Source organism: Cyprinodon tularosa, unplaced genomic scaffold (assembly GCF_016077235.1).
Source record: "Cyprinodon tularosa strain WSP-4 unplaced genomic scaffold, ASM1607723v1 ctg317, whole genome shotgun sequence".
Classification (NCBI taxonomy): domain Eukaryota; kingdom Metazoa; phylum Chordata; class Actinopteri; order Cyprinodontiformes; family Cyprinodontidae; genus Cyprinodon; species Cyprinodon tularosa.
The window spans coordinates 79,785-88,484 of NW_024039027.1; positions in this window are offsets into that span (position 1 = coordinate 79,785).

Here is an 8,700-nt window from a genome sequence, read left to right on the forward strand (position 1 = left end):
TAAAATGGAGGAGGAGATCAAAGGGAATACCTCCTTAAATAACCTGGTTGGAACTGGATCTAACATACAAGTTGAAGGCTTAGATGAAGACAATAATTTTGCTAATTCAGAGAGTTCAACTGGATCAAAGCAGTCTAAACCCGGTTCAGATTCCATGACTACCTCAGGTACAATCGCGGATAGAGGAGTGCTTATGATCTTATTTTTAATAAGATCAATCTTATTTATAAAGAATCCCATAAAATCATGGCTGCTAAGAGCAGGTGGAATGGACGGTTCAACAGAGCTATGGCTCTGGGTGAGTTTGGCAACTGTATTAAAAAGAAATCTAGGATTATTCTTATTCTCCTCTATTAATGAGGAGAAGTACGCTGCTCTTGCTTTACAAAGGGTCCTCTTATACAGCAGTAAACCATTTTTCCAGACTAGGAAGGACTCTCGCAGGCCTGTGGAGCGATATTTTCTCTCCAGTTTCCTAGCAATTTATTTATTTATTTTTTCCGTATTTATCTTTTAAATTACTCGTTTGAAAATTGAAAACCCTAATTAAGCGTCATCTCCTGGTAAGACCCTGTAATTCAGTGGAAAGGTGGAGTCAGAATAATAAAAAAAATGCACGCCCAGGAGAAGGCCAGCGACTGGAAGTTGGATTGGATTTTGCTGGGAGTCGCAGAGGAGTAGGCTGCCATTCGGCTGGGGTGTGATTTCGAATGGGTGCTACCGTATCTGCATCTGCATCTGCCCTGACTAGCCTCAGAGTTGCTAGTCAGGGCAGATGCTAATTCTGCCTCCAGCAGAAATTAAGTGACTTTTCATTGGTGATTCTTGAATCGCCCTTTATTATTTCCTTTTTTATTTTCCTGATTGTTGTTGTTTTTCAGCTTCTTATTTTAATAGCTTTTAAATTGAAAAGCCATTTTATTGTGGGTAAGGTTTATCACAGGCACACTCAGTAGAGTTAGACAAGCGCACCCTTTCCGAGGCTGTCGTTCTATTGGCTGGAAATGTTGGTAGGCGACAATCCGACTGCAATCTGAGAGAGAGCAAAAAAAATTCGCGAGCAGAGCCTACGGGTTCGCGAGCGTATCTGAGACTCGAGCAGAGCGCGGTTTGTGCGCGAAGAGAAGGAGGCAAGCGAGAGGAGAAAATATCTGTGCAAGAAGCATTAAATCTGAGAGAAGAAACAAAGATTTGAGAGAGAAGAGAAATTATTTGAGAGAGAGTGTGAGCATCACAAGTTTTGAGTGCAAGAAGATGAAATTCTTTTCTCAAATTGAAATTATGTGCTCTTGCATTATGGCAGGATAATTCTCCCATAGGGGACAAAATGCCAGCAGATGTTGTAAAGCTTAACTAAATACACATCATGGCTGTTCCAGTCAATGTGACTCATCACTGCCTCACCCTGACATATAAATATTTAAAACCAGACAGGAACACAAATTGATAGAACAGTGAAGAGAACCAATTGATTTAGCCACGTCACTGTTGGTGGTTTGCATGCCATGATGACTGTGCCAACCACACATAATCGTAGTGAGACTGATTAAACTGTTCTGACTAATTCTCAATGTTTGAAAACAAGGACAAAAAAAGTCAGCCAAATGCAGGCTAAAAAACTGCATTTCTTGTTTTCTTGATTTAACAAGAAAACAAAGAAGCATTTAAAGAAATGAACTGTTCTCACTTGTGACAAAATGCATTCATGGATGAACCAGCGGTATGTTGGCTGCACCCTGAAGAAACCTGGCCAAACCCTGTGGTTGCCACCCACCGACTTGGATGTGCACGGGTTGGCAATTAGTGTTTTGTTTTTGTATCTTGGGGCATAAATTCCTATTTTCTCCCATCAAAACAGAAAATTAAACTTGCTTAGGAAAAGTCACCGAATCGCTGAATCCACCTGCTTCATAATGAAAAGTCACATTTCAGTGCAGTTTTCTACTATTTTCATTTGTGTTTACCATGAGAATTCCTCTATTGTGTCTTTATTTGAATCACGGTTTTAGTAGATGTGTTGGTACAATAGAGAAATACTTGTGCTATTGTCATAAATATGAACAGAAACATGAAAGTGTGAAAAGACCAAGAATGAGTCTCCTCTGAGGAAATCACTCCCCTTCACTTGTTAATTGAAAATACATATAAAACTATAATTAAATGATTCCTTCAAGGATAAAGACATGAAACAGCCAAGCTGTAATTTCTCCACATGTATAAAAAACAGCTTTCAGGTGACTAGAAGTTGACGGATCCTTCTCTTTATTCTTTAAACAGCACCTGTTAGATGAAGGCTTTGTCGTGTTGTCTAACTATGAGACAAAAATGGGCTCATAAAATATTTTCTTTAAAGAATATGGCCTGGACTGCAAGATCATAATTTTTGAAAGTAGCCTTGTAGCACTGAGCCATGCTTTTAGCTTTTCTGGCCTCACATCAGGAAAGTTAAGATTGATTTTATTAAAAATAAGAGTATTAGCACCCCACTAACTATGGCCGTTTCTCAATTCAAGAACGAAGGTAAGAACCTATGTTCTCGCCAAGTATGTTTTTGAGAAGAACACAGGAAAGTCTGGACTTGGGGAGAACTGGGGCACGCAGCTGACATGAGTAGACTCTGATGCAGACACAATACGAGTCAGGAAGTGGTTTAGAATGTTTATTGAGAAGTTTTTACAGAAAGATAGTTTGGTCCGACTGGAACTGAACGGGAAGAGAGATCAGAGGAACTGAGTTATAAGGAGAAGATGCTGATTTCTTACAGGTCCTTGGAGAGAAGAGCAGATGGGGAGGAGGTTGGATGAGCCCACAGAGATTGAGATTGGCTGAGATGGGGGGGGTTTGGATTGAGGGCTCCAGAGGGTGGAAAGGCAGTTGAGCATTCGAGGATGGATACAGGAGGACTGAGTTGGAGAACCGGCTCGGAGACTGCAAAGCTTCACTATGTGGAATTTTAACCGACTGGCATCCGTCCCAGAGAATCCACTCCTCTAAATACTGCTCCCTTATGGCATCCAATTGGAACCAGCTGTAGGCTTGTCTGGGCTGGAGTCTGAGGAGCAAAAGGTAAGAAAAACCCTAACACAGCTCAGCACACAATCCTGTGGACCCAACAGCAGCATAAATATGAGTCAGTTTGAACAGAAGCATACTTGTGACGTCACCACCTGCTCTGCTCATCTGGAGCTAAATTTCACCTCCTGTTATTAATAGTCTCTAGATAATAATAAATTCTTTTTTAATCTTTTTATTGGGGATATAATAATTAACAAAGTCAGAAAACACAAAGGAAATGAACATTTTTCCAAATCTAAAATATAAATCGCCATCAGAGCGAGCCATACTTCATAAATAGCAATGCAGAGAGATGGCTGCTGCAGGGGGGCTAATGTTAGACCCTATCTCTGGAAGGTGAGGAAGCATCTCCTGTAACCATAGAATCTGAACAGTGTTCTGTGGTGGATACTGACGGGGGCACAGGGGGCGCAGGGGATGCAGCACTCCCCTTTTGGAGACCATACTAAATGCTTGCTACATACTTTGTTGTATTAAGATTAACAGCCAGTAGCTGTCACCTACAATGCTGTGATAACGGGGCAGCGGTCGAGACTAATCCCACATCCTCTTTAAACACTCTGCTTCCATTCCAGACCGCCTGTGCAGAGCAAAAGTAGACTAGGCTTAAAACTTTCCTTTTTGATAAAGCTTATAGTTAGAGTGGCTCAGGTTATCCTGATCTATCTCTATAGTTATACTGCTATAGGCTTAGACTGCTGGAGGACATAGGGACCCCCATTTCATCATTCTGCTTCATTCTGGCTCTATTCTCCCACTCTGCAGAATCTGTTAGTTCAATCTCTAACGTTCTGCTCTCTCTGCTTTTTCTCATAGTAGCTTCATCTGGTCTGTTCCTGTTTGGCTGTGACTCCATCCTGGAGAGAAATATCAGCTGTGCTGCTGCCATCAACACCTTTGTTTATAGATGTTGGAGATCGGCCTGTTTTTCAGTGTAGTCCTGTTTCTCTGACTGTGACTAACTGGATGTGCTCTCTTCGTCCTCTGACAGGGGAGCTGGCTCGGAGCTCGTCTGCCTGGCTGTGTGTTTCCTGGACGGAGCTGCCTTTTACAGCTGCTTTTTGTATCTCTGTTGGAGGTTTTTTCCTGTTAAAAGGGAGTTTTTCCTCTCCACTCTGGCTACAAGCATGCTTACTGTTACTCATTAAGAGTCAATGAGTTGATGCTGTCAACTGGTTTTCCTTAGATAGAAAACTTTGAATCAATTTGACTGCATGATCTGGTTGAACTGTAAAGTGCCTTGAGATGACATGTGAATTTGGCGCTATAGAAATAAACTGAATTGAATTGCTGCTGTCAGTGTCTCATTTTGTAGTTTTCCAAATGTTGGTAAATCTAATGCATTTAAGAAGGTTCTCATTTCCTCTTTATGTGCCAATTCGGGTTGTGTAAACAGTTTCTCATAATATTTTCGAGAAATTTCTTCTATTTCCTCTGGATTATCTGTCACTTACTTGTTTCTTGTTTTGCTAACAGTTTAGTTGCCACTGAATCTGCTTCATAGTAATTCTGTTTTAGAAATGTGTTCTTTTTTTCAGTCTCTCCTAGTAATATGTTTTTTTTTTCTGTTTTAACGACCCTGATTTCATGGTAAACCTTTCAGTCTTTTGTTTTCTGATATTCTTTTTCTAATTCCCTAAGTCTCTCCGTATTTGCCCTGTATGTCTGTAGTTTAATTCTTTTATCCGGCGCAGTTTTAGCTATTAACTTTACTGATGACTGAATTCATTGCATCCCATAATAATTGTTGGGTCTACAATTCTGTTATTATTTTCTTTAGTATATTGTTCAATTTCTGCTTTTATTTTTTCTCTCCCTTGTTCATTATTCAATATCCCCACATTTAGTCTCCATACTGAATTTATTTTCCTGTTTTTCAGACATATCTTTAAATAAATTGGATTATGGTCAGAAACATCTGCAGCCCCTATCCTACTTTCCTTCACTCTGTGTTTGTCTTCTACCTTGGTTAAAGAATAATCTATTCTTGAATGTACTCCATGAATAGCTGAGTAATGTGTAAAATCTTTTTTAATGGGTGTAGTTTTCTCCATACATCTGTTATTCCCATCTCTCCTATTGAGATATTTATAAGTTTTGCTAAATGCATTTTATTTTTTGTGTGACTTGTGTCCATATTATGATTCAGAATCACATTTAAATCACCTCCACAAATTAGAATTCCTTCTACTTCCGTCGCGATTAGTTTTTGTTGCTCTCTTGGGGTGCGTATACATTTACCAAGGTTATTAATTCATTTTCTATTCTTCCTGTTAATATTTTGTATCTTCCTTATTTATCTTTTAATTCATTTCTTAATCAAATTGTATTGTGTTTGAAATTAATATTGCACTCTGCTGATAAACCCTTCTCCAGAACCAACAGTGACTCTCCCAAGGAGAACCTCAAGAACCCTCAAGGTACAATCAGTGCTCCTTTGGAAGTCAAATCCTGTCTGCAGTCCATAACTGCTCTGTCTCTCACGCAGACTCCGGTGAAACCAGAACCCAGGCCAGAACCAATCATCAGTACGTTCTGTGTGTTGTGCAAATAAACTTGTTAAACTTTTCATCCCTGTGTCCGTCAGTGGTGTTCTGCATACTTGGGTCTCCATTAGAGAACCCATCATGACAGAACACTGCGGCCAAACTCAAGGCCCAGCAGATCACCTCACCCGTCGTTTGGAGGAGCAGGATGCTCAACTACAAGGACAAACCCAAACGATCCGTGAGTTATACCATCTAGTTGGAACTCATAACCAAATGCTACAGAGTTGTGCTAATTTCCTGAATAGCGCTAATGCTGCATCTGTACAGCAACCATTTCCGGTTCCAGTCCCTCCCCCGAGGTCACAACCTGTGACGTCATCAGAATTCCGTCCTAGTCTCCCAGAACGATTCTCCGGTAACATGAAAGATTGCAAAGGATTTTTATTTCAGTGCCGGCTGATTTTTCTGAACTCTCCAGGTTGTTTTTCTACTGATCACAAGAAGATCACATTCATTCTTTCTCAGTTAACAGGAAGAGCCTTGGAATGGGCTCAGGCAAGATTTGCCATCGACGACGGTTTAAATTGCCTTTTTTCTGACCTCATTGCTGAATTTACCCAGGTCTTCAACCAGGAGACTGACCAAACTATTGATTCCAGAGCTCTTTTCAGCCTTAAACAAGGAAATTCTTCGGTGGCAGATTTCTCAATTAACTTCCGGTTTAAGGCGGCAGCTTCCGGATGGAACCAAAGCGCCTTGAAGGGAGCCTTCTTCATGGCATTAAATGAACAGATTAAAGATGAACTTGCAACCCTCGACGAACCTGCCTCCCTCGAGGATTTAATCCGCCTCTCCATCAGACTAGACAATAGAATTCGAGCCAGAAACAGTTCTAAGAAGCAGAGTAATTTTTCTCCTGCCTCACATAATGTGACTGTTTGTTCTCCCTCTACAGAGCAGATGCCCACTCAGAGGTCTAAGCCCCAGTCTCTACCATTGCCTGTTCAGGCCTCTCATTCGGGGGATAGGGATTTTGAACCAATGCAGGTGGGACACACTAGGCTCACTCCTGAGGAGAGACAGAGGCGTTTCCTAAGTAAACTATGTATCTACTGTGGCGAGAGTGGACACTTCATCGCCTCCTGCCCGGCAAAATCAAAAGCTGGGGCCCGCCAGAGGATCTGAGGAGTCTGGCGGGCCAAACAAACACAATAAAATCTCCTCGATTGTTGCTGCCTGCCACGCTCTTCTGTGATAACCAAAGTCTCTCTTTCTCCGCCTTCATCGACTCAGGCTGTGAGCGTAATCTAATCGACTCTAACCTCGTCCAGCAACTCCAGATCAAAACCGTTCCTCTCTCTCAGCCTCTCAGTGTGTCCGCCATAGACGGAAAGAGACTCCACCGGGTTACCCACCAAACCCAGCCCCTCGAGCTACTCCTGTCAGGTAACCACCGAGAGACAATAACTTTCTTTGTTTTTCCCTCTGCATGTTCCCCGCTGGTCCTCGGGTTCGAGTGGTTGGAGAAGCATAACCCTCACATCAATTGGACCAAACGTCTCCTGGAATCATGGTCTACTACGTGCCACGAAACCTGCCTTCGTTCCGCTGCCCCTATGGTGGGGCCTCCTAGAGGTGGGGGGGAGATGGACTCTCCCGACCTTTCTTCAGTTCCCTCTGAGTACCATGACTTAGCCCCTGTCTTCAGTAAGGTCAGTGCTACGTCCCTACCTCCACACAGACCATACGATTGCGCCATTGAACTTTTACCTGGTGCTCCTCTTCCTAGCAGCATATTGTATAACATTTCCAAGCCCGAAAGAGAAACTATGGAAAAATACATCAACAAATCATTAGCTGCTGGAATAATTCATCCTTCATCATCTCCTTTGGGCACCGGTTTCTTCTTCGTGGGCAAAAAGGATGGTTCCCTGAGACCTTGTATTGATTATCGAGGTTTGAACCAGATCACTATTAAAAATAAATACCCACTGCCTCTTCTCGCCTCTGCTTTTGAACCAGTACAGGGTGCAACAGTGTTTTCCAAGCTGGACTTGAGAAACGCCTATCACCTCCTTAGAATACGAGAGGGCGATGAATGGAAAACTGCTTTTAAGACACCCTTGGGTCAATTCGAATACCTGGTGATGCCCTTCGGTTTAACAAACACTCCTGCCTGTTTTCAGGCCCTAGTTAATGATGTTCTCAGAGATTTCCTCAACGTGTTTGTTTTTGTGTACATTGATGACATTCTCATTTATTCCAAGGACCTCCAAGAACACAAGAGACATGTCCGTCTTGTCTTACAGAGACTACTGGAGAATAAGCTGTTCGTGAAAGCCGAGAAGTGCGAATTCCATCAACCTTCAGTCACCTTTTTGGGGTTTGTGCTCGAGGGCGGCCAGGTAAAACCTTCTGAGGATAAGATCAAAGCAGTCTTAGACTGGCCAGTTCCTGAGAACCGAAAACAGCTACAGAGGTTTTTAGGGTTCGCTAACTTCTATCGTCGTTTCATAAGAAATTACAGTCAAACCGCCCTTCCATTAACCTCACTGACTTCCATTAAACAAACTTTTCAGTGGACTCCCGAGGCTCAAGCAGCATTTGAGAAACTAAAATCCTTGTTTTCCAGAGCACCTGTACTAATTCAACCTGATCCAGCTAAGCAGTTCATCCTAGAGGTGGATGCTTCAGATTCCGGGGTTGGAGCGGTTCTCTCCCAAAGGCTCGACTCAGACCAAAAAATACACCCATGTGCTTTCTTCTCCCGTAGGCTTTCTTCAGCTGAACAGAACTATGACGTGGGTGACCGAGAGCTCCTGGCTATTAAGCTGGCGTTGGAAGAATGGAGGCATTGGCTGGAGGGAGCTGAGCATCCGGTTCTTGTGTGGACAGACCACAAGAACCTTGCTTACATCCAGTCAACAAAACAGGCAAATCCTTGCCAATCCAGGTGGTCAATCTTCTTCTCACGATTCAACCTAATCATTTCCTACAGACCCGGATCCAAGAACGTGAAGCCCGATTCTCTCTCTCGTCTCTACTCCGTCGATCATCCAGAGACACCTGAACCTGTCCTCCCAGCTTCATGTACCATTGGAGTGGTCAACTGGGAGATAACGGACCTGATCAAATC